The sequence below is a fragment of the Carassius auratus genome, unplaced genomic scaffold (assembly GCF_003368295.1).
Source record: "Carassius auratus strain Wakin unplaced genomic scaffold, ASM336829v1 scaf_tig00020971, whole genome shotgun sequence".
Lineage (NCBI taxonomy): Eukaryota > Metazoa > Chordata > Actinopteri > Cypriniformes > Cyprinidae > Carassius > Carassius auratus.
This window is the reverse complement of record NW_020525073.1, coordinates 1-27,468: the sequence shown is the minus strand read 5'-3', so window position 1 is coordinate 27,468 and position 27,468 is coordinate 1. Positions and strand designations below refer to the sequence as shown.

The window sequence follows — 27,468 nt, the reverse complement described above, 5'->3', positions numbered from 1 at the left end:
TATATATATATTACTGTTCAAAAACAGTGTGCCACCATGTGACATCCTGCTCCATGTAAAATAAATATACAAAAAAAAACTTTTATTAGGCTACTGATATTCTTAAATGAGAAAACAATTACTGAGTGCACATTTAATACCAATATAATTCAGATTATACATTAGAAAAAAAATTAAAAATAAATAAAATTTAAGTCAGTATAGCCCATCCTCTTTGATTTAAGTGTCTAGTCAAGTGTTTCTTATGACCCGGAGGAAATTGAAAATACTTTTAAATCAAGTTGAAAGCATAGAGGGCACCTGCTGGTCTGATGGTGAAGGCTTTGCTTGCACTCATAGCACTGATCAACGTGCCGAGATGTGCTTGTCCTCGCCTGGAAGGTCGACTGACCCCGTCATGAGGATTTTGTTACGCCTGGACAACTGGGGATTTCTCTTGACAAGGTAGGAGCCATTAAAGCACACCTTGTGCCTGTTTGGCTGTGTAGCCCTGAGTGACCCTGTCTCTGTGAATCACAGCTGATGATATTCATGTGCAGAGAACACAGGGGACAGACTCAGGAGCAGGCAGCGAGGCTGTAGGCGTCTGAACAAATGGATCATGTGGTGATGTGCTGCTCTGGGATGCGACCACTATTCATGTCACAGCACTAGTCTGGGTATTTTAGAGTTTGTTCTCCCGTAGATACTGTATATATAATATATATGCTTTTTTCTGAATAATATGGCCTAAAATGTCTTTGAACCAAAACACAGCAACAGCTGATGAATACATATATTTCAGCTTAAAGTAATATTCAGGTGATTTCATATATATATATATAAGTGTATTTACTGTAAACATTGGATATCAGACTATAGGTATATAGACTTAAATACAAGTCTATTGACACAAAAATAACCTCAATATATTTATTCAAAGAGAAAAATTGCCCAAAAAATACATGTAAAATATGATATTTTGAATGGATATAATTAAAATAAAATTTTGTTTTGGAAAAAAGTTTATTTCATTACATTAACTAAAAGATTTGAAACCCTCTTCAAATTATCTTCTTTGTGTTTAGCAAAAAAAAAAAAAAAAAAAAACTCTCACAGGTTTGAAACAGCTTTGTGCGAGTAAATGATGAATACATTTAGATCTACGCCAAAACTTTGTGGCAGCATTCATTGCAATAAATTCATCAAATAAATAATACATTAAATGTCTTATCGATGCTGTAATCAGTTGTGCTGCTTATCATTTTTGTGGAAGCCATGATACATTTTTAGGATTCTTTGAAGAACAGACATTTAAAAAACAGCATTTATGCATAATATCAGTCTTTATAATATTATAAATGTCTTTACTGTCACTTTAATGCATCTTTGGCTGAATATGAATTTGAACAGTACAGTGTGTAGTAATGCATATTTTCATAGACTTTTTTAATTAAACAAAAATTATGTGAAACTGTATGATACATTTGGGAGCTGATTGGTTTGTTTTAAGCTTAGAATTCTTTACAGAATAATGTTTTGATATCCCTATGGATCAAACAGATTGGAAAATACTTTTGGAAAAAGACCATTTGACAATTTCATGTTTGGGTGAAGTATAGCTTTAAGCGATGAGCTGTGTGCTTAAAAAATAATAAAATCTTCAGCTTTCCAACTTACTTCCATAGTCCCTGATTGTGAAGTTTCTGTTCCTGGTCTGTGAAGGGGATTTGAAGTAGAATCGGTGCTCGACAGCGGGCATGTCCCTGTCTGTGGCGCTGATGATCTGAATCACCTAGAGAACAGTCAGCTGAATCAATCACCACAGAAAGAGCTTGCATATTTCGTAAAAGCACTTATAGTGTTGAAAGGACAGCAATAGTCTGTTTGATTGACAGAGCTGATGTGCTTGTCTCATCAGATCTCAAAGGGATCATTTGAGGCTGCTTACTGCCTTTATGACTCATCCACAGGGGCAGAACTTATGACAGGTGCCCTGCCAACTCCACAGACCTCTGATGACAAAGTCATGCATTCTGAGAGATTGACAGGATTTTATGTGGCAGAGAAAAATATCAAGTACTCCATTCCCTTATTATATTATGAATATGCTTTTTTACTATCAATGTTTGAAAATAAATGTTATTCTCCAGCACTAGAAAAAATATTCAGCAGATGTGTAAGTTATGATTGGTTTAAACAGGTTCAGTACTGAACTAATCATCAATCAATCTGTCACTGGACATACAGATAGTCCCGCCCCCTAACTCAAGCTTATGGCTGAGCCATTGTTGTTGTTCTTGCCTGTTAATGTTAATGTTTTTTCAAATACAGCTGTTTCTGCATATTTAACTGGGAAAAGTTTAAAACTTGAAAACGTACCCAAGCATTTTTTTTTAACCATTTGATATTATTAATAATAATCATAATATATTTATTATTGTAAGGCATAAAAGATCATTCGTAAAAAGTTTAAAAAAGTCAGACACAATCACAAAAATATTTCAGTTTTATTTATTTACTTATTTAAGTGTGTAATATTCACTTTTTGTTTTTACATGTGTATTTATATTTATCATGATCTTTTATTTTTATTGTTGTCCAAAATTAAGTAAACAGCAATTCATTGATCATTTTCAGTGTCTTAAGAAATGCCAATTAAACTGAAATGAATAATCTATTAATGCTCTACAGATATAGATCTGCAAAGAAATATGAACTTCTAGTCAAAATGCAATCAAAAGTTTTTAAACAATACAGTTTGGTAAACTACATCTGTGTCTGTAGTGAATTCTGAAATGGGCATGTTGTGTCATTTATTCCACAAATTTCTACATTTAAGCAAGGGAACTTCGCTCTCTGGTATGAAAGACTAGGGAGACACTGATAGGCAGCACTGTACTGGGAGTCGCTCTCTTTCAGCATGAAAGGAGAAGATCAAGGCACGGTTCGCTCACATTAATTCACTGAAAGCACCAACAACAGGCCCAGAAACGTAAATTGAAGCACAGGTTATCACACACACACACACACACTTACCTGTCCTACTTTCGCATTTTCACAAACAAATGTCTCATACACAAAGGCAAGTTCTGGAGGAAATTCATTGACATCAAGCACTTTGATTGTGACAGTAACTTTGCTGGACCAGCAGGGGGTTGTCTGAAAGATCAAACAAAGTGTTGTCCATGAATCAGATCAGTGAAAACTGCAAAAATGTCAGACACATTTCATATTTGAAAAAAGAAAGAAATAGGACAAATGAAGAATTCAGAAAGTCTTTGAGATGTTATACGGACGCCCAGTAACACTCCTGAGGATCTGATGATTTTGAAGTTGCTTTCATGTTACAACAAATCTTTATAATGCATCCATTGTACTGTAGCTACAAAAACAAAACGATCTTTGCCGGATCATTCATATCTGAATAAAACTTTATAGTTGTGGCTTTTCATTTGCAAGTCAGCTTGATGCAAAATCATTTACTTATTTATATAGTCTTTTGACAAATCTCTTATTATAACTGGATTGGGCTTTTATGATTTTAAAATTGTATTTTAGCCTGCATGAGTGAAGCAATGCTGTATTTTCATTCTTGTCCACTAGATGGAGATGTGGTCTTTAGAAATGTGGACTGGTATAAATGTTTGTCCTCATTTCAATCTGCAGTTGTATTATGAATGTAAACCTGATTGGTTATCTAGGCTGTGCATCTGGATAAAACACAATCCACCATACTTACTAACTTTTGTTGCTACAACAGTGACGTTGTGTTCTGTATTTCTCTCTCTGTCCAGGGCTTCGCTGACAGACAGAGTTCCTTCAACAGGGTCAATGTCAAAGTGGTTTTCAGAGTCCTTTTTCTGCTCAACAGAATATCTACAAACCAAAAAAGACTTCCAATGTATAGAAATAAATACACTGAGACATATCAAAATGTCTTCTTTTGTGTTTCACAGAAGAAAGAAAGTCATACTGGTTTAGAATGACATGTGAGTAAATACATTTTATGTGAACTATCTAAGTACAGTATCTTTTGTGGGACATTCAATAAGTGAAAGCTGAAAGGTGAAATGTATAGTGGAGTCTTTGATTCTTCCTTTCTAGTGATTTTTTTTAAACAAATGACTCATGCAGGCTCCTTCTCTGATTTGTTTAATGGCCCTTCCTGTAGGCTACGCTAGTAGATGGCCACCAGTGAGTGAGTCAGTTTTGAGTCAAATTCATGACTGATCTAGCCCAAAGGATTCCATGTCTGAGTCTTGAATAGTTCAGCTCCATTCGGTCTTGTTCTACTTCTGACTGAATTTATGACTGGAAAATATCAGAACAATTTTTTCTTTTTTTTAAATTCTCACTTTAATTGTGAATAAGGCTACATTATTGGCCACCCTATAAGGCCATGTAGAGCAACAGCTTCCCCGAAGAATAACTTTCCATTATAACTACAAAATTGTTAGTCAGTGGTATATGCTTTTTCTGAAGTCCCACATTAAAGGATTACTCCACCCCAAAATGAAATTGTTGTCATTAATCACTTACCCCCATGTCGTTCCAAACATGTAAAAGCTCTGTTCATCTTCGTAACACTATTTAAGTTATTTTGGATGAAAACCTGTAGGCTTGAGACTTTCACATAGACGGGAACACTTTTTGTAAGTGAAGAAAACAAAAATAACAACTTTATTCTTTGATTTCTTTGTCAGTGGTCTCCTCTGAGTCACTCTATATCACGTATGCTGCGTTTTCACTTCTGTGTCCACAGCGCATCCTTGTGGCACGGAGGACACAGAAGAGCATTGCACATCTAATGGCAGATGGAGTATTGTGGCGATGACTTTTCATACCTTTTATGGACCTTGACACTGTTATTTACTTGGCTGTCTATGGGACAGTCTCAAGCCTCCAGGTTTTTATCAAAAATATCTTAAATAGTGTTCTGAAGACGAACAGAGTTTTACGGGTTTGGAACAACATGGGGTAAGTGATTAATGACAAAAAGATCATTTTGGGGTGGAGTAACCCTTTAAGCATCACCTTCCCTCATTAAAGCTTTAGTCTTTTTGTCAGATTTTTCAAATACTGCCATGCTTTAAATCATCATTTAAATGTCGCGATTCAGCAATTATCTAAGTTAGTTTGTTTCATGGCTTACAACTCTTAAAGAACACTTCCTTTGGGAGTAAATAAATAAATAATTATATAAAACAAAAAGGAATAATAATAATAATAATAATAATAATAATAATAATAATAATAATAATAATAATAATAGAAAACATATTTCCAGAACCAAGGTCAGTGAAAAAGTGGATGGGCACCATTGCACTTTATTGCTTGGCAGAAAAAAATCAAAACACAACAAAAAAACAAAAGTACAATTTAGTTTACAAAGATTTTAACTGCCATCTACAGTATAGAGCCCTGAAATAAATTTATATTACAGTAAATAGATTTCCATCAATACATTTTGGAAAAATAATCCATATCCACTGGCACAATGGGAATTTATGATGTCAGAAGAGGAGACTTTGTCCAAAAAAAAAAAAAAATTAAAGCATATTTCCATTTGTGTGTGTGTGTATGTTTTAATACTACATCTGTTATTATATATCTAAGTTATTTTTATTAAAAATAACTCTAATTATAATTTATATTATCTATAAATCGGTCAGTAGATGCTGTTGTAGAATAATATTTGTACACTTTCTGCTTTCTGCCTGCATGTGTATGAGCACTCTTGCTCTCTTTGAACTAGTCTGCTACTTTTCTGCCCACTGCTGTGACCTGCAGAGACCCCCGTTTCTTTAATATAAGCAGCCTATAGAGGATCAGTAAAGAAAGAGGAAGCTGGCTTTTTCCCTGTAGCACCAGACATTTGTCAGGGTTACAATCTGCCCCTTCCTTTCTGTCTCAGGTGTCTTTCTATCTGCTCGCCTGAGGTTTCTTGCAATGCAAGCAAAACCTCATCCAGAGTCTCATCTGGATTCTTCAAGTAAGTGCTACTGAACACTGAACTTCACAAGCTGCAGTTCTGCTGTCAGATCACCCCTCATTATATATTCTTTCCTCTGGGTAAGTTTAGTAAGTTATAAATTTTAAATAAAGAAAACCTGACTGGGGGCAGTCTGAATATATAAATCAGATTTAATGGATGTTTGGAAATGTATTATACCCATGATTCATATTATTTTTTGCAACACATGTACATTGCAGGGTTACTGTATATCATGAGACATGCAAGTAAATCAAACACAACACAGTGCAACAGTGCCTATCCACTTCATGTTCCCCATAAGAATATCAAAACAAACAAACCAACAACTAGCTACAAGCTGAATCACAACATTCCAAACTTTGATTTAAAAAAAGAAAAAAAAAGTTTTTTGTTTATGAAAAAGTTTTTGAAAACCACACAAAAAGGCAAAAGTAAAAGAATACTTACTTAACAGTTAATAAGAGAAAGAACTGCTGAATCTAAAACATTATTTTGGCATGATTTGCTTGGGAGGTTTTTTTGTTGTTGTTGTTTTTTTTGTTTTTTGTTTTATGCATTTCTAAATTACTACCACCTCCATTTATATACATCCATGACATACTCATATTAAAACAAATGCTTTCAAAAAGACAATGCACTTGTGTCAAGCTCTCAAATGCTTTTAACATCAACATTGTAGCTAACACTTTCAGGCACTTAAAGGAAGAACTAAAAAAAAAAAAAGAAATGTGCCACATTAAATAAGGTCCACGCTTGCAAACTAAACCAGAAGTTTGTCAGAGTGGATTGAATCAAAGCAGTGCTCACTCTGCTCAAAACAAGATTGCCAAATGGACTAAACCCATGGGACCACAGGCCTGTTATTGTTTCATGTTGTCTAGTACACTTGGACTTGTTCACGAAGAGTGGTTCTGAAAGGAATTCCCACAAGACGTGTATATACACATGTATTTAAAGGTGAGGAAATGTGTGTGTGATTCGATTTGACCCACATCTCTGTGTGTGTGTTTGTGTGCTTCTTACATACCTAACAGGACTGTTGCCTACATCTAGGTCCTCAGCTGTGACGGCTCCGACGATGATGCCCACTGGTGTGTCCTCATATGTTTCCATTCTGTAAGACATCCGGCTGAAGACAGGGGGTTCCTCCACATCCAGAACATTCACTTTCACTGTGGCAGTGTCCTTAAAAGGTCCCAAGTGTAGGAATCGTTGATCAAGAGCTGCGTTTGAAGCTTCTACTTTAAAGGTGTAGGCCTTTCTGGTCTCATAGTCCAGACGCTGTAAAAGGAATAAGGGAGTCTTCATCAGTCTTAAGACTGAATCAGGTTTTATTGTTATTTGTTGCAGCAGAGAGGAAGTGATGTCAAAATGTTTGTGGCTGTACTGTATACTCTCAAAGAATCACAAAACACCACCAGGTTTATTCGGGTCGTAAAGCTCATGATCTTATTAAAAATGCTTTCCACAACAGAGGGCTCATGCAGAGATCAGAAGAGAGGGGAATGGAAAGGAAAGGCTGCCGCTCATTCAACGCTGGAATCACAGGAGGGAGAATAAAGGAAGAGAAGAAGAAAGCAGGGAGAAAAGGCTTTGGCCAGTGGCTCTTGCATCACTGTGCTCATTCAGCCTTATAAAGGCAGAATTTGGCACAGTCACACCTGAAAAGCAGGTGGCAGCTAAGCACAACCAAAGAGACTGCAGATTTCAGAACTTCAGCAACAGCATTAAAGTCACTTTAATCCATGCTTATATTGAAAATGCTAATAACTAATGATAACATAATGATAAAATAATAATAATAATAATAATAATAATAATAATAATAATAATAATAATAATAATAATACATAAAAGATGTCCTATTGAATTACTATAAATTCATATAATTAAATTTATATATATATATATATATATATATATATATATATATATATATATATATATATATATATATATATATATATATATATATAAATTTAATTATATGAATTTATAGTAATAGCACCTGTATGTGTCTGTATATATATATATATATATATATATATATATATATATATATATATATATATATATATATATATATATATATATATATATATATATATATATATACAGACACATACAGGTGCTGGTCACATAATTAGAATATCATCAAAAAGTTGATTTATTTCACTAATTCCATTCAAAAAAGTGGAACTTGTATATTATATTCATTCATTACACACAGACTGATATATTTCAAATGTTTATTTCTTTTCTGTGTGTGTATGAGCGAGAGGCAGAGACAGAGAGAGAGAGAGAGAGAGAGAGTGAGAGAGAGAGAGAGAGAGAGAGAGAGACTTAAAATAATTTATAATTAATATCTTAGAAATGAAATGTCAAACAAAGCATGACAGTATAGAGCAAGAAAATTTGTTCAGTTAGCTTAGTTCTTTTTCAGATAATAAGAGCGATTGCAGAACACAAACAATAAATCATGTCCTGCTGATTAGTTTTTCCACTAAAAGATGCCTGATTGTCTGTAAATGATTGTGGCTTGTAAAATGAACTAAAAATGTTAACCTAGAAATGTGCTTCATGTGCTAACATCTACATTCATTGATTTCAATCAAGTCTATTTAAGTCTCAACTATTATTTACCACTGCTTAATCAACTTCAACACAAACAGAGGTTAAAAGGGCAGAAATGGCTATGATATGTCAAAAAACAAAACCTTAAGTTACATTGTTAAAATACAAAAAAAAAAAAAAAAATGTTTTACTCATGAAACTATTCGTATTTGGAACAGAAGCAATTCTTAATGCACATTTATTTTTAAATCTTCAGCATCTTTATCAACAGATTTTAGATTAGTCCTAAAAAAAAATTAATTATTCATTTTCAGCATGCCTCGCACAAATAATTCCACACCAGAATGCAGTGTGCTGATCTGAAAAGAAAAAAAAAACTTTACTGCATTGGGGTTGGTTAATGACTTCAACCGAGTGAAAAAGAACAATTTGTCCCAGTCCGTTGCAAGCCAAAAACAAAAGACATAAGTCTTCCAGAACAGCACAGGGAATATAAGTCCTCAACAACAGTGAGAGAGACACTTTCATCAAAAAAGACCGATTACAAAGACAACTTACTCTTGTCATTGTCAGCCAATGTATTTTTTAAAGACCTTAGAACTACTGTACTTAAAAGGCAGCAGTTTTATGTCTACACCACACTGTTGTTCTGCAGGAGGTCTTATCACTGGTGACAGCAAGCAACAATTATGTCTTTCATTGTTATTTCAAGCTAGTGCAGAGATACGCGCCTGCGTTGCTGTCTTCTATAACGCTGACCATGCTGAAAGAATAACAACCTCAGACATGACAGGACAGAGAGCCATCTAGCCAATATAGTACACAGTGTCCCGTGTATTCCAGCCTTTGGACTTTGGTGTAAAGCCTGTAAAGCTTAGCTCAGAAGCGACCTTAGAGGGAGAATACCGTCAGTCTGGTTTCCATTACAAACCCAATGGTTTTAGACCAAACATGTCCTGTTTCTGTTCTTTTGTGCTTCTGAAACAGTCACGTTGGACACCTTTAGATGGCACTGTTTATCTAGTCGTTTCAGAGTCTTCTGAGACTGTTCCTCTGAGAATTTGCACAAAGGCCCATTTCTCTCCACACTCCACTCAAAAGAGAATGCTAATCAGATGCTAGTCCATAGAGTTGTTTTGTTATTCAGTAGAGTGCACATACCAAAACTTTAATTAATTCCCCTACTAATTGACATTTATTCATGAATTCCAAATTGCACTTCTACACTGTAAATTATGAAGTATTCGAAATCCGTTCCAACTTTGAATTCTTGCTTCCTCAGAAATATAAAGGCATTTTATATAGTTGCAAAGTATGTTAAGGCAAAGGCAACCTGCTTTATTTGCAATAAAACAGCTTTTATTAAGCTACTGATATGACCGTATATGACCGGATTCTTCATCTCACATGCATGTTCACAGTTCTTCAAAACTAATGTTCTTTCTACCGTACGTGCATTTTTTTTTTCAATGAAGAGAAGGATTAAGATAATCCCATATGTTGCAAGAGCAAAGTCCACCTTTCAATCCTTTTGTTAATATAGAGACAATTATCCCTTCAACCCATTACCTTAGTAGATCCTCTTTATGCTGAAAGCAGCACTGAGCCTATAAAGCCATGAGACCTCGAATGTTCAGCCTCAGCGTTTCAGAAAAGTCCCTGTGTAGCAGAGCAGGGGCGTGATGGAACAGCTCGTCAAACAGAAATAAAGGGAGAGGGAAGTCTGTTATTGAGGACAGAGGGAAGACGGGGCATTGTCATTGACCCTCCTCCATGCCCCACGGTGAGGATCCCACATATTCATTTCCAGACTTTTTTTGGGTCACCAGATATGGCACACCCATTTCGCAATGTAAGGACTATGTCACTTTGTCCTGTGCAGCCTCAGCTTGGGGAATAAAAAAATAAGTGGAAAATAAAATGGGGAATAAAGGAGAGCAAAATGTTTTTGCTGAGCCTTTCATGATCTACGTACTGTTATTTTTTTTTTTTAATTATGAATTGCGAGGAGATTCCATAATCAGGGTAAAAAAAAATAAAAAAAAATAAATAAATATATTTGATATATTTCATTAAAAAAACAACTATGATTAGTCGAACATTAGAATTTAGAACTTGTAATCATAAATAATATATTTTTACACTGAATAAGAAACCTACCTGCAAAACTGTAGTTCTGTTAAAAGTTTTAGGCACTTGTGTAAAAATGCTGTAAAAGGAGGATGCTCTCGAATATAATGTCATAAATAGATTTTATTTATCAGTTAACTTCTATAAACTAAATGAAATCAACATTTGGTGTGAGCGTCTTTTGCGTTTAAAACTGTTTTTGCCCTTGGTGCACTTGCGTACAGTTTTTTAGGTAGCTTTGCAGGTAGGTCTCTTGAAGCAACTTGGAGACTTTGCAGTTTCTTCTGGATTGAGTCTGTCTCAGTTAGTTCTGTTTCTTCATGTCATTCAGATCAGATCTCTGTTTTTAGCACTAGCCTTTGTCAGACTCCTTGCTCAGATCTCACGGGATTGTTAAAATTAATGGCAAAATGAATGTTTGCAAATGTAAACTGATATTTCCTACTGATACATTATAGCAAAAGATAGAAATAACTGACTTAAAAACATCTAATACACGCGCGCACACACACACACGTTTGTTTCTGTGAATTGTGGGGACTTTCCATAGACTTCTATTACTTTTATACTGATATTTCTTTATCCCCTAACCCAACCCTAAGCCTAAACTTACCCCTTAAGAGAAAACAAGTTTGTATTGTTACACAATTTCAGGTTTTGTTATCCTTGTGGGGACATTTGGTCACCACAATGTAGCATAAACAACTACACACAAAATTCAGACGTATAAATGTCTAACATTAACATTACTTAAAACCTTTCTAGTTAAAAGATGCACATTAATCCAAATTTAACTCATTAAGGACAGGGTTTGAAGTTACTTCTACTACTACTACTACTACTAATAAAATAATTATAATAAAGCATATAGCTATAGCTAATATATTTGTATTTAGTTATTTTTCATTCAACGTCTAACATCATTATCTAACATAAAACAGTGCTAGTTTTTCTAGTGCTAGTGCTTTTGTGTACCATAAAAGAAAAAGTGCACCATATTTGTGGAACGTTTCATTAAACAAAGCATAGCCCGCAATGCCTCCATATTCTTCATATGCATCTCTCCATCTGCTCTAGAGAGATGAATAGCAGCAGTGGACTGTCATTATGTGTCTACAGACTACACTAGCTTTGAGTAATGAAGGAGTAACCCCTCTACTCCCCAGAGGACAAGAACACTCCAGCCTCGTCCGCACGCCTTTACCAAGGCATTTGTTTCAGCTAAGCACTTACAGCACAGCCAGCAAGTCTGTGATTGACCATGTAACGGGGCGTCTGAGGGGATTTCTACTTGTCACATCACATCTACAGTAGATGCTCTGATGGCAATGGGTGCACTCATTTATTAATGTCCACTAAATATAAAAAATATTGGGCTCTTTCATGGGGAAACTAAAACAATGTGTTTTTCAATCCCCTGAGAGGTCATCACCCCTGATGCATTACTTTATTTCACATGTTGGCAAAACAGGAATGGGGAAACAATGTTCTGAGGACAACTGCAACGCATATAATGAATTGATAAGTCCAAGAGCAGGCATTGCGTAGTGTGGGTTAAGCATTCGCGCTTTTATGGCTTTATGCATTATTCATTGGAGATGCTATGGATGGCCATCCAGTAATAAGATATGACTCACCTCGGGGTAGACACACACAAGCCCCTGAATGAAGGAGCACGAGGGCTTATTGCTATCATCCTTGAATTCACATGAAAAAGGGATGCAAATAGCATTGTGATTTGCATCTGATGTCGTCCAGCCTTAGCCAGTGTATAAATATTGCCTAAATAAACATCTAAATACTGTCAAAGAATTTACTTAGTGTGCAGTAAAGGAGCTCCTGTTTCATGTACAATAATGCATAAGCTACATAGGGATCACTTTTGTTTAAGAAATAAATATAAATGAAAATGCTACAATTAATAAGTCATGGCGACATGTTTTGCTATTACTTTATTTCAGCTAATTTATTGAACCAATTTGAATATATATATATATATATATATATATATATATATATATATATTATATTATCGATACACTACTTTCCTGGGTAAAGCTGCTTTACCACAATTTGTATTGCACAAAGCGCTAAAGGTGACTTGACTTGATGTCTTTGAAACATATCAAAAAAGTAGTGTCAATATAAAAACAGTCGCATGCCTAACAATGACTACTAGAAGTTATACGCTACCTTTTTTAGAATGACTGTTCCCTCTTGAGTGTTCTTATTGCTGTAAATATCAAACATGGATCCTCCGTCACCAGGAACAATGCTATATTCCACTTCAGCATTCTTCCCAGAGTCCAGATCATGAGCTTTGACCCTCCCCACCGATGATCCCACAGGTGAAGATTCAGGGACGCGCAGGTGAAAGATACCTGTCGAGATTCACAAACATCTTTCTTAGTAATCAAACTCTCCCCTCAGGAAAAGATGTAAGACTTTACATTTAGAAATTGCTCTGAGAGGTAGTTAACAACAATCATCCACTAATCACAACAGCAGCTCTGGAGAAAAGTGCTAGAATGCTAATCACATTTGCAAATTCAACTCTATTTAGTTGTTTGTGTTTGGCAAGAGCCCTTAAGGATTTAATCATGGCCAATTGTAAATCTGAGGTTCTTCTCAGGTCATGAATTACTGTTCAGTCCCTGTTTTGAAGATAGCCCATCATTGTTATCAGTGCCAGCCATCAACTGAATTAAACAATTCAAATAATGGACTCATGTTTAAGGTTTCCAAAGAGCAAAGCAAATATAAAACCAGATTAAATTCACATTAAGATAAACCCCAGGGATAAACTGCTGCTGATATAGAAATGCTGACAGTATACTGTAAACTTTAGTGCACTCTATAATGATTCTTGCACATCTGCTTTTTAACATACTTTTAGAAAACCGTGGTGGGTTGTCGTTGACATCACGGAGAGTGATATTGATGGTCGTTGTCCCAGCTAAACCTCCGAGCTGGCCACCCATATCCTTAGCCTGTATGACCACCTGGTACATTTCTTTAACCTCCCTATCCATGTTGGGTAAGGCAACTCTTATGATCCCTGATGCAGAGAGAGAGAAACAGAGAGCATGTGAGAACATATATATTTCACCATAAATGTATCATTAATCTGTGTTGCAATGCCTTTGTGAACCATATCATGAAAAAGCAAACTTCTGATATTCTTCTAAAGCCTAATCAATTCTAATAGTTCCCCTAAGAGGAGCTACTTTTTGATCAGGAGATGATGGTATGAATAAAATGCCAAAGGCAAAGCTACAAAAAGGCTTTGGGCAGAAGAGTGTGCCGAATTCTGCAGAATGCAAAATATAATGTGTTAAATACAGCAACTCCCCATAAATAAATATGTCACCTGTCTTGGGGTCAACAGAGAAGTAGGGCTGGCCATGAAGGATGCTGTACACGATCCGTGCGCTGTTTCCATAAGTAGGGTCATCAGCGTCAGTGGCGGTTATTTGCGTCACATATGTGCCTGATTACAAACATGAAAGGGATGATAAGAGGCAATAAGATGACACTAGAATTGCCACATGAAGACAATAATGATGAATACAGACCATATAATCTTAAGACATTTCTCAATAAATGCATTTGTATTTATGATCGTACTGCAACTGTAAACAAGCATACATTGTGTAACATGTCTCAATTTTTTTAATCATTTGTCAGCCAGAGGAGAAAGGGCTCCTTGCTAAGTCTTGCTTCCTCCAAGGGTTTCTTCCTCATCAGCTTAAACATCTCAGAGTTTTTGCTTGTCTGTGTCGCCTCTAGCTTGCTCACTAGAGTTTGTAAAGCACTATTCTTTGTAAGCTGCTTGGGAACAGTATGTATATAAATAACAAGTATACGAATATACAGTATATGGTCCTCTTAATGATTGAATCCAGCTGTTTTAATCAGACCCATTTTCACAGAATAAAATCAAGCATCTAGACATACAGTCTGCATTTACAAAAATTTGTGAAGAAATTGATTGTTCTAAAGAGCTCAGTGGTGCTCTGATAGGATCTCGCATTTGCTTATTTAGTTATTTCATCGCTGCTAGATATTCCACTGTCAACCGTAAGAGGTATTACTGGAAATTGAAAGCATTTAGGGACAGCAGCACCTCAGCCATGAAACAGGAGATAAAGGCAATGAGCACGGTGACCGAGAGCTGAGGTGCAGAGTGCGTAAAAGTCACCAGCGCTCAGCTGATTCAACAGCTGAAGAATTCCTAACTTCCACTGCATTAATAGCAGTGGTGTCAAAAGTATTGGCATTCATTACTCAAGTAGAAGTATAGATACTAGGGTTTAAAAAGACTTTTGAAGAAGTTGAAGTATCAACTCAAGCTTTTTACTCAAGTAAAAGTGTAAAAGTACTGGTTTAAAAAACTACTTAAAGTATAAAAGTAAAAGTAATGTAAGGAAAAAAATGCCATTAAGAACAAAAGCTTGGGCCGTGCCACAAGGGCCTATTGTGCACTACCCCACCTCCTCAAAAAAACATTTTTCTAAAGGCCATAATGACTATAATGTTATATTAAAATGTTGAAAAATTTGGGAGGCACTAGGCTACCTGTTTCAGCCGCATATATGCCCATTGAAAATGAACTCATTTTAGTACAATGCAAATACATTAAAGAGCTAGAGATATGATGACTAGTTGCCAATAAGTATTGTTATGGTGCAAAAAGTCAAACTTCAGAGGCATGTCATCAATAACCTTGAATGGAATGTAAATGTACATCCAAGCTTAGCTGCAGGACTCTGTGAGGGCAATGGACAAGAACATTGGTGCAGGCTAAGAAACAATTACTCTTGTGTGGTTGACTATTTACAATAAACATTATAGTGCTGTCAAAATGAATGATTAATCTAAGTGATTATTCAAAAACTAAAAATGAAAAATTACTCATAATCCTGATACCTTCTTGATTGATAGCTTCTTGTATTCGGTACATACGTCTGCTATGTCCAGTGTTCAGAGGGTAACGAGTTACAAAGTTGATATAGAGCTTCACAGTCCCACCCACAGCCCGAGAGAGCTCTGGTGCCGGAAGTAAATTTCTCATTCATTTCTCCCATTCACTTTCGGAAAAATCTGTATCTAAAGAGTTTTAGAGCGTGTGTGAGGATAACCAGCTACGGCTGAACTCATAAGCATATAACATATCATTTCAAGTGAAAAAATTAAGACAAAATCCAAAAAAAGTCAAAGGTACAAGACTGTGTACATATTTTCATTTCGAGCGCAGGAACTACTCATCCCATAAACCACCACGCCCCATTGAATTCGACTGAAGCCACAACTGCGAACGAGGCAACGAGCCTTTTGAGCGACATCCAAATCTGATGACGGCCGTTCGCGCGAACTTTTTCCTCCAGTGAATTTTATTTTATATAGTGAATGTGCAGTAATAGCAGTTCTTTCAGTATTAATCGTGTAAATAAATAGTGTTTTATATATGTATTGTGTATTGATTTTTATTTTATCATCGTGTATTTTATATTGTGTGCGTGTGTGAAAGTGGTTAACGATAACGTCAGCAATTGTGCAGTGCTTTGTATCTGACTGCAATCACTGCTCAGTTGTCAACACATGTCGTTGCCATTACACAAATGTTCAGTAAATGCACAAAAAGGTATGTCTAGGCTAAATATTGTTTTGACAGTGGCTTTATAAAATGCTTGATATGACTCATTTCATATGGAGGCTACAGTAGCCTAGCTAAAGTGGACGATAATGCTAACTAAAGTTACAAACCTCCCTGCAAAACTCTCAATGGCAGCCAAGGAGATCATGATTGCACTGATAAGTCTACCGTGCAAAAACGCAACACAGGTTTTTATTCTATTTTATTTTTTAATAATGATCTTCAGTCTTCACGGACCTTCGAGGGGTTTAACCAGACGGTTATACGAGCTCCACCAATCAGATGCATCACTGTGGGATTGTGGGATTGTTCAGGATTGTGGGTAATGAAGTACTTAGCCAAGACATCGCGAATAAAAGGCATTTAGATCAAAACAAGGTTAGTGCCCCATGATCTTTTTACGTTTATATGAGCATATACTGTCGCTTAGTACAGCCGTAGCTGGTTTTAAGTCTACCATGTATGGTTACGTTTTAATGGCTTATACCTTAAATGTCAATCCAAAAATTTTATTGAATTTTTAGTTCCGGCACCAGCTGTGGGTGGGACTGTGATGCTCTATAGCCTAGATATCACAACATTGTCATTTGCGTCATTAATCGCAAACGATAATTTTAAAATGGTACTGGCGCCTCAACGTGCCTGAACCGATACTTAAAAAAAAAAAAAAGAACTACAAAAAAAACTATGGATAACATTAAAGAACATTACAAATATGTAAAATAAATCCATAGCTTTCACCTTGGATGCTCTCATTTCCCAAGTTGTGCTTCCCTTAATCTAAGGCTAATAAATGTATTTCACAATCTGGGTCATTATTTAATACAAAAGTACACATAATGTTTTTACTGTATCTCTGTCACTCACTCTGATATTTAGTTAAGATGAATGCTGTCTGTCACTGTCTTAAATCAGTTCTGTGAATGACTGTATGCTCATTCTTTATAAAGTAGCAACAATCTCGTTTTTAAAATACAGTACTGTGCAAAAGTCTTATGGAAAAGAAAGAATAGTGTTTTCACCCCAAAAAGGGTTTTAAGCCAGTTATTTATATATTTTGCTGCAATGTGTCAGTAGGACAGTAGTTTGCCATTAATTTTAATAATAATCTAGTGCGATTTTGAATGCACAAGCAGTTTGACGATGGCAAAATGAATGTTTGGAAATGTAAAATGATATTTTATACTGACACTCTACAGCAAAATATATAAATAACTGGCCAAACACCATTCTTTTAAGTGAAAATACTGCCTAAGACTTTTGCACAGCAGTGTATGTACGTATGATTAAATGAAGTATATTTAAATAAGTGTAAGGAAACAGCTGTTTCGTGATTAGCGGTGACAAGCGAAAACTTTACACTAGATGAGAAACCGACTGATCGTGACCTTTTGTAAACTGTATTTATGACAAAGAACTTCACAGATACAGATATTCTAACAATCTATCGGTAAACACACACCTTGTGTCCTCTGTCTCTGTTTGAGCTCGCGCTGCTCCACCGTGGTCGGCGGATTGAAGAGCGCGCTGAAAGACGGGAGGAGACCGGACTGACGCCGGTTTCATTTGAAATTTAAGCGGACTGACTCTGAGGCGATCGGATACTACTGGTTCCAACCTACTTTTAAGAAATATATTTTTTGATAAACGAACCCAAAACTGTCTATGAAGTGTGATGTGATTTGTGTCATGTGCAGGTGTGATGGATCGCGTATGGACCAATAGGGTGTCGGAATGGTATATGTGTATACTTCTCATCCAACCACAATCAAATTCACTCCATCCTGATGGTGCGATTTATCTGGATAGTTTTTTTTTCTTTCTCTCTCTCTGAACGATAACAATCCGGAATGAAATAGCAGTAACGAAGCTATTTTTTTAAATGTAAGGAGTAGAAAGTACAGATACTTGCGTGAAAATGTAAGGAGTAGAAGTAAAAAGTCGGCTGAAAAATAATTACTCAAGTAAAGTATAGATACCCCAAATTTCTACTTAAGTACAGTAACGAAGTATTTGTACTTCGTTACTTGACACCTCTGATTAATAGCATCACTAAAACTGTATGGTGGGAGTCTCACATCACCCTATACAATGCCAAGCACTGAATGGAGTGCTTCCAAGCTGGGTTCTCCTACATTTCACTGTTTGTTTTATGTCATATAACTTGCAAGTGACAAATAAAATATTGAATCTTGAATCAGCTCTGGCCTTCGAGGACCGCTTTCCTGCAGAGTTTAGCTTCAACCTCGGGGTGAGCAATATACTGGTAGACATGATTAACTGGTAGAAATTTGTCAACCAGAAGAGATTTTGGATTATTGTCTCTATCACAATTACACACTTCTGTGATGTTGCTGCGCTACGTGGTCAGGAAAGCGTATCGTTCGCACGTTTTAAAGCATTGTGATTTAAAAACAAGTGATTTTGAGCTGTCTTAGAGACGGTTTCTGAGCACTGTCAGAGAGGTAAGCTGGGGAAAACACTGCTTATAGAGTGTGTTGAATATTGAACGTATCGAGTTTTGAGTTATTTTGCCACTTTATAGGCCTTGAATGGTTAAATACACACACTAGTGTGTGCGCCAGTATTCTTGTAAACAGTTATTTAGGTCTTAATTAAAAGCAAACAGCTGAGAAGGAAAACATGTGTAACAACAAAAGAGAGAAAATCTCTCACTGTTCTTGACTAGGGATAAGCTGGTATCAAATTGTCATGTTGAAGTGCAAATGAACTATAAAGACCATTAGTATTACTTTACAATAAGACCTCATTAGTTAACCTTAGTTAATGCATTAACATTCATAATGAGCAATAGCTACATTTGCTACAGAGGTTATTAAAGGGGGGGTGAAATGCTATTTCATGCATACTGAGTTTTTTACACTGTTAAAGAGTTGGATTCCCATGCTAAACATGGACAAAGTTTCAAAAATTAAGTTGTATGTTTGAAGGAGTATTTCTGTTCCAAAAATACTCCTTCCGGTTTGTCACAAGTTTCGGAAAGTTTTTTCCGAGTATGGCTCTATGTGACGTTAGAAGGAGCGGAATTTCCTTATATGGGTCCTAGGGCACGTCTGCCGGAAGAGCGCGCGCTCCCATATAACAGAGCACTGAAAGCACAGACATTCACTGATCAGAGCGAGAGCGTCGCAAAATGTCACAAAAGAAGTGTATTTTTGGTTGCCAGGGCAAGACAACCCTGCACAGATTACCAAAAAAAAAAAAAAAAAAAAAAAACAGCATTAAGGGACCAGTGGATGGAGTTTATTTTTACAGAGCATCAACGGAGTTGTGCAAGTGTTTGTGTTTGTTCCCTGCATTTCAAAGATGCTTGTTTTACAAACAAGGCCCAGTTTGACGCCGGATTTGCGTATCGTTTATTTCTTAAGGATGATGCAATCCCAACGAAAAAGGGTCACGATCGTGTGTTGGAACCGCATGCGGTGAGTAAAGCTGCTTAAAATATCTCTAATACCAGCACATGCCTATTATTGACCTAATCATTTTTGCATTGTTATATACAGTACATCATTACCATGAAATAAAATGACTCATATCGTAATGTATGATTTTGGTCATATTGCCCACCCCTACTCCAACCGTAATCAAAACAAGATAACTAATGTCTTCAGGATCAGGAACTAAACTCTCCAGGAAAGTAGCCAGAGTTGAGAACCCCTGGTGTAAAGCATGCTGCCACTGGACTCTGGAACAGTGGATACACTTCTATGGAGTGATGAATCACACTTCTCTGTTTGGCCATCTGATTGGGGATTCTGGATTTGGAGGATGCAAGGAGACAGTCACCTGTCTGACTGCACTGTGCTAACTGTAATGTTTGGTGGGGGAGGGGTAATGGCATTGCTTTTTCTGGCACTGGGCTTTTTAGGGATGTATTGTAACGTATGTAACAAAAATGACAAAAACATAAAAATAGTTTTATGAATGATCTACAACCTTTATATATTGTGTGCCATTGTAAAGACTAAGTCTACCCCCCCCCAGAGACTTGTTTTCACCTGCAATTAATTAAATAAGACGTCTGAGACTAGGTCTATTTGAAAGAAGATGTTTGCTAATATATATATATATATATATATATATATATATATATATATATATATATATATATATATATATATATATTTAATTGTGACTACACTTGCTCAGTTCTCCTGCTCTCTTAGTTTTATTTGTAAAACATCTAATATTCATATATTTTCTCACAAATGTATATACAAATAATGTGAGTAAATGTGGGTAGGCTGCATACTGTCTCATTGCACTAGGATGCAAATCTAAAAATTGGCTCCAAAGTAATCAATTCAAAAATGTTGTTCAGAAATATAAGAACAGTTGTGAATGCTTTCCTAAGGGGAAAACATTTTCCCTAAGGGGAATGTTCCACAGCATTTGCTGTAAGATTAAGCATTTGGGATTAGTTATCAGACTTGCTGGCCAGCTGGTCCCCAGCCTGACCAGCTGAAACGTGCCCAAAATCCTTCTAAAACAATCGAAACAGACCAGCTTAGCTAGCTTGGCCAGGCTGGGAGACCAAATAACCACCTTAGGCTGGTTTAAGCCTTTTTTCAGCAGGGCTAAATAAGTGCAATTAATAACTAGGAGCAACAGACTAATGTATAACGTCTTTTACTGACCTTGAATATGTGTGTGGACAATAAAGAAGAAGAGTTCAGATCGTCACATCAAGAATGAACGGCTCTCATCTTACTTTAAAGCAACATGCTTTGAGGCCAAGATTTTCTCACACTATCAAACACCCAACCATCTGGGACATACTGAGAAGTGAACTCACCGACGGGTGACATCTCTGGGACGCTAGCCGAGTATGGGCCCTCTAGGAACCTTGGCTCATTGTCATTGATGTCCTGGACTTTGATAATAAACTCAGACTCGGGCTCTAGGGGTCTGCCTGTGAGCACGTCCACAGCCTGCGCTCTCAGTGTGTAATAAGACTTCTCTTCTCGGTCCAGGCTCCTTAAGGCATGGATGTCTCCAGTGCTTGGCTCAATCGTGAAAACAGAGCCAACTCCTTCACCTGAGAGTGTGTACTTCACCATACTATCTCCCTTATCCAGGTCAGAGTGAAGCTGAAATGTGAAAAGCGAAAATAAGAAATCTCACTGGGAGCTGGTGAGTAAATACTCATCACTATAATTTACCTGTAAACATATGCAAATACATGCAAATCAACAGACAAAAACCAGACACTTCTGTGTTGTAAGACATAATAATTTATAAAACACAAATCTAGCATATCCGATGGGACTATGACAATTTCATCTAATCTATTTACTAAATCAAATTTGGCCTATCCAAACCAATCCTACAGTATTTCAGTCTCTGATCATGCGACAACACGCTGGCTAATGGAGTGGGTGGCTTATTATTACCCATACAGTTTGAGGGTGTCCAAAGAAGATTGATGTGGCTAACTCGCAGTTATTTATTTTCTGTTAGCGGCTCAACAACATTGATTTATTTACAGCACAGATATTCGTCTGCTGAAAATAGAATGGCTGTACTGGAATGTATTTATTTTCAGAAAAGATAAAAAGAACTACTACATAAAAGATTACAAAACATAATGAATCTAAGATTATAGAGTGTCGCAGGAAACTGTTATCTTTTTAACAGCAAATTCTTCAGCTGGGGCGATGCTGAGTTTGACTGTAAAGGATTAAGTTTGAAGTTCTGGAATTAATACTCTGAAAGGAAAAAATAAATAAATAATAAATCACTGATGTAATGTGAAGAATGGACAATGTTCAAAGGAGGGGGAACTCTGTCCCATTAAATCCCGTCGTCCTGCCAAGTTACTAATAAAGAATAATGCAATAGATAGGGTACAACATCAGGCTATCAAATGATTCATTTAGCAGATAGCAGATAATCCATGAGCTACAACTCATCCTTGATAGAGCTAATCTGTGTTGAGTTAGTTATTTATATCACCAAAAATGTTATGAACGCCAATGAGGCCAGTAAATTAAAAATACACTATCCTAAATTGGTGACCTCCAGTGGACATATTGCAGTACATGGTCTCAGTGAATGTGTTTAAAGGTAAGGAGGATGCTTAGTGTTGACAGTAAAATACCAAGAAAAAAAGGCAAGGCTCTCAAAAGAGTTATTTTCTACTGAAAAGGTCATACTTCGAAAGAAAATGCGACAGTGGGGTAATATATCCTTACTGCAAAGGGCAAACAAGAAGTGTAACTTGCTTCACATTGTAAAATCAAGACAAAAAAGAAAACTTGCAGAAACATTGGTAACTTTGTCAGCATTACTGAAAATGTAAGAAGTTCTATGACTGTTAGAAATGAAAATAGTTTGTTTGAAATCACAATTTGTATTTAAGAGGACAATTCTTATTCTACTCGGGTCTAATTACTGATGTATCTCCAATAGTAATTATAATTTTTTAGCAAAATAATGGCAATAACTCTGCAAAACATTCAAATTAGAATCCAATTAAAGGCTTCCTTGTGACAACCTCTGGAACATTATATATTTCACCACAATCTGCAAATACAGTAGGTTGTTCACACGGCATCTCCAGTTGTAGCTCAAAGTTATGCGATTCAGTATTTTTCTACAGTTTACTTCTACTGAGAAAGCACTGACTGTTTTACCGAGCACCCAACATTCTCAAACTTCAAATATTGTTGCAGTTGATGGATAGTAAGACTGGCATTTATTAAAACTGACCCATTCATTTTTAAACAAGATATAACTGAATTGAGAGTAGCCTATCATGTGCAATTCACAATTCAAGCACAAAAAACACAATGACAGAACTACTTCTTTCCCCATTAGAAGGTTTTTCTTGCTTGCTCTAATTAGAGTTTTCCTGTCATGCAACTTTTATGTAACATTTCATGTGTGACGCCACTATAATTGCGGTGGCAGCTCAAACATCGCTTGATGGAATATGTTATAATTTCATTCAGAAAGTTCATGCAAACAAATCCATGCAATTTATTACACTTAATGAATTATTTAAATGAATATTCACAGATGTATGTAAGGCAGAATTGTATGCCCTTTTTTAAAGAAGTCAAACATGTTGATTAGAACATTTATGCATCTCCTGAAGTACGTACATATGTTCACTCTAATTGGCATTCTAATTGTTGTGCCAGATAAATGGAGACTTAGGTCTCTGCAGAGCAAAACTGGGTGTTTATCACCTTGTAGGTGTTTTCAAACTGCTGGGTGTTTCTAAATCATGCAATCTAAATGATCCTCCTTACCCAACCCCACCCCACCCCTAAACCTGATGTCACTATGACGTCAACCAATCAGGTATCATGTTGTAAAAACACCCTGATCTGTTAACTCCCATTACTTTCCTGCCTACACTTGGATAAATGGGGCTGTAAATGTAAAATAAACTATATTTTACTTACAGCTGAACATATTGAATTCCAAATTAACTGCAATATTCATTGTAAAAACCTTGATTCTTAAAATCAAGATATTATGCATTGCTTTTCTGCAGTGGTGCTAGGGAATACATATATTTTAGGTCATGTTTTAGAATCTGGAAATGTTCATAGATATTTATATTATTCTGTTCAATATTAGTTTGTCCAAGATGGCTACAAGCTTAAAAAGAAGAAGAAGAAAAAAGTAGCTTCTCCAATACCGCACTGCCATGGTAGTTTATTTTTCATGAAAATGCTAATTCATCCCACCCTGTTATATAGACCTATGTTATTAGTAATGGTTAAGATGATAAAATGTCAACAACTGTTAACAGTTACTATTTAAATAGCAGCTTGCTCATCCACGCAATTCCATAAATAGCCTGTAAGCAATATTCTTCCAGTGACCTGAGTTAAAGGAGCTTATAGCCAACAAACTCTATTTATAGTGACAGGCTACCATGCTTGTTTGCTATTAAAGCTTTGTTTGCTCTTGCTACTGCTGTTTTGGGGGTTATATTAATCAGAGTTTACAGACAACAGTGTAATTTGACTAGTCTTGAGTGAAAAAGAGTGAGTTGTTATTCAGTGTGTTACAGCAACAGAAGTAGAAGAGGCATGAGGCTGAGAACACACCTGTGACAAGCCCTTGTCTTCGAATGTGCATTCACACAGACAGCACTCACACACAGTTAGGCCACACTGATTGCAATGGCATTGACTGCAGACTATTCAATTTAGCCCTGATCCCATTTAAACTGAAGGTGCTCAATCCCAACCTCCTTTGTGGAGAACCTTGGTATTGAATTTTCAGCCTGGGATACAATATGGAGCCCTTTTAACCTTTTCCCACTTCTGTGAATACTAATTAAATGTTTTTCAGAATATGACATTCCCATTTTTATGTTTGACATGATGTAACAGTTTTGGTGGATCAGAATATGCCCCATAGATTTAAAGACGATATCAGCTTGTCATTTTGTTTCGTTGGTCAAACGAAATGACAATAAATAAATAGATAAAAACATAAAAGAATAATAATTCTGAAGTCAAACTAATGAAGTGTATTGAACCACATTAAAATCACATGAACAGTTAATAAAAATGCATATACGTGCTACTTCGCAGATGCTGAAAATGCTTTATTTGCATGCTCTCAGTCGCTACACTTTAATCAATTTCTCTGCTGCTTTGAATAAATTACCTTCGGAGAGCATCTTGCAGAGCATCTTCAAGGTCTATACATTTAGCATGCATATGAATGCGCAAATGATATGTATGTATGAATATGACAATTTTGTTTAGCCTATTCCAATGCCATGCAATGCAAAAAAAAAGTTTTTATCTTGTTACTGTACATGTAATCACATCTTGCAGTCTCCATTGCAACATCTGGTTGCTCAACCCATGTTATGTGGTACATAGAATATTTAGTTTCAAGCAACTCAAAGCTTGTCATGAACAAAGGGAAGGGAAGATGAAAGAATAACTACAAGCTCTAGTTCAAGCCTTTGAACAGCCCACAGTTTTATTCCCAATCTATACTCAATACCTTTGACCCTAAACATTGACTCTGAGAATCAATATCATCTTACCTTTCCAACATACTGTGGATCAGAACCCATGTATTCCTCCAGAACAAAGAACTGGTTCCACACCCATCCTCTCTTGACTCTGTGAACTCCCATCATGCCGTGTTTCCTATGTGCCATCATGTTTCTGTGCTGCTCCTTCCCCATCCTGCTCTGGGATGAAGAGTGGAGGGGAGAGACGAAGCTTTTGTCTAAGAGGCACCAGAGGAACAGCAGCAGACAGTTCCCCCATGAGCATTGGAACAACCTTTAGGTGCAAAGATTGATACAGGTGACTTTTATGGTGACGGCAAAAGAGCGATGAATCCAGTATAAAGAAGTCCACAAAGCCTCGGCGGAACAGAACAACTAACATCCATGGAATTCCTGGGGCGCTTGAAATTTTAGTGGACCGCCTGCAGGAGAAAAGAAGTTACAGCACTTTAAATCAATGAGATTATGAGGATTTGCAGATGTGTCTGGGTATCATGTTGGCATGCAATGAAAGCAGAAGACACTGTCTGTTATGTTTTCATGTAAATCTTTGTCTTTTCAGCTATAACGTATCTCACTTGAAGGGGCTTTGCAAATGCTAAGCAAATTGGCTCACTCAAGTTCATTTAGTACATTGAGTACCGGGAGGTTTGAGAAACAAGCATATAAAAAAGACTGCAAGAACGAGGGAGTTTGGCAAGACTTGAACAACTGTTGGCAGACCTCCAGGAAAGTGGTGGATGTGCAATTCTGTGCTAATTTCCAATGCATTAGTCTTGAAAAATGAGGTGGCCCATTTGAATAGGAGGGTTGTTTTTGACCTGGCATTTGCAACACAGATGGTATTTCACAGGAAGCAAACGTCGGTCCAGATGCTTAGGGTCAAAAATCTGACAACTTTCCTCTTAATCACCCTCTGAATAGAGAGAACCTGTACATACAAGGGGACTATCCATCATAGTTGTACCAAGTATTATGAAACTGAAGGTGGTAATACAACCAATGGCTTTACGATTTTGATTGTGTAGCAGATGGAAATTTTGGATGGTTAATTAATATAACAGTATGAATCGGGGTAACTAATGAGGCCATGTCAGAAAAAAAATCTTTAAAAACTATTGGAGATCCACAGCTGGTTCTAAAATTTACTGGGTTGAATGTGTTCAAATCTGTGAATCAGTAACAGGTTGGAGTATAAGTAAAGGAGCTTATTTATTATTCTAACATAAATACACTAAACACATTCTCAAATCAGAAATAAATTAGAATATAAATTATAATTCTAAATTAGAATCATGTGAGACATAATAATAATATAATAATAATAATAAAATAATAATAATAATAATAATAATAATAATAATAATAATAATAATAATATAGTCATTCAGTCATTCCCTTAAATCAACAATTAAAAAATGCTATATAAATATATTTTTATATAATATGCTAGTATACTATTGTGAACAAAGCAACTGTCTTAATGCAATCATTAAACTATTAACCCCCCCCCCCACCCTTTTTTTCTTTCTTAAAAAAGTGAGTGGGACAAAAGTCTTTATATTAGTACTGTATGAGTGAGTCACTGAATCATTTGCTCATCTGATTCATTCAAAACACTGATTCATTTAAATGCCAGTGCTGTGTTGCTCAGAGCAATGGTTAGTCCTGCTGTGGCAATATTGTTTAAATCTAATTTTCTCAAAATTAACTTTCAACTGTTGTATAAAAGCAATATTACCCAGATGGGGAATAGTCCTCTGGTATTATCATGAGTGTATGTTAAATGATAGTTGCATCATATGTATAATATAGTTATATGTTCATTAAAATAAATAAATTTATTAGACTCTCCTTTATATTAAGAAGGCAATATTTAAACTATGAATAATGATTTGTTTGCCAAATCCAGATCAGCATATACCAGTAAAACAAAACAAAAAAATCTGCCTTTTAAAAGAAGCACACTGCAGTGATTTCACAGCACTGGCAATGGAGGGATGAGATAAAACAATATTTTCCCATATTCTCACAGGACTTACCCCCCAGCCTTTATGTTACACCTGTTACAGTACATACAGTGCCTCAACTTAATATACTGGTTTAATATTCTAC

General features: G+C 36.1%; 1 pseudogene; it reads right to left on the bottom strand.

Moving 5' to 3' along the window:
• Nucleotides 1-345: 345 nt before the first annotated feature.
• On the bottom strand, nucleotides 346-25,627 carry LOC113076657 (cadherin-12-like; annotated as a pseudogene).
• Nucleotides 25,628-27,468: the final 1,841 nt, after the last annotated feature.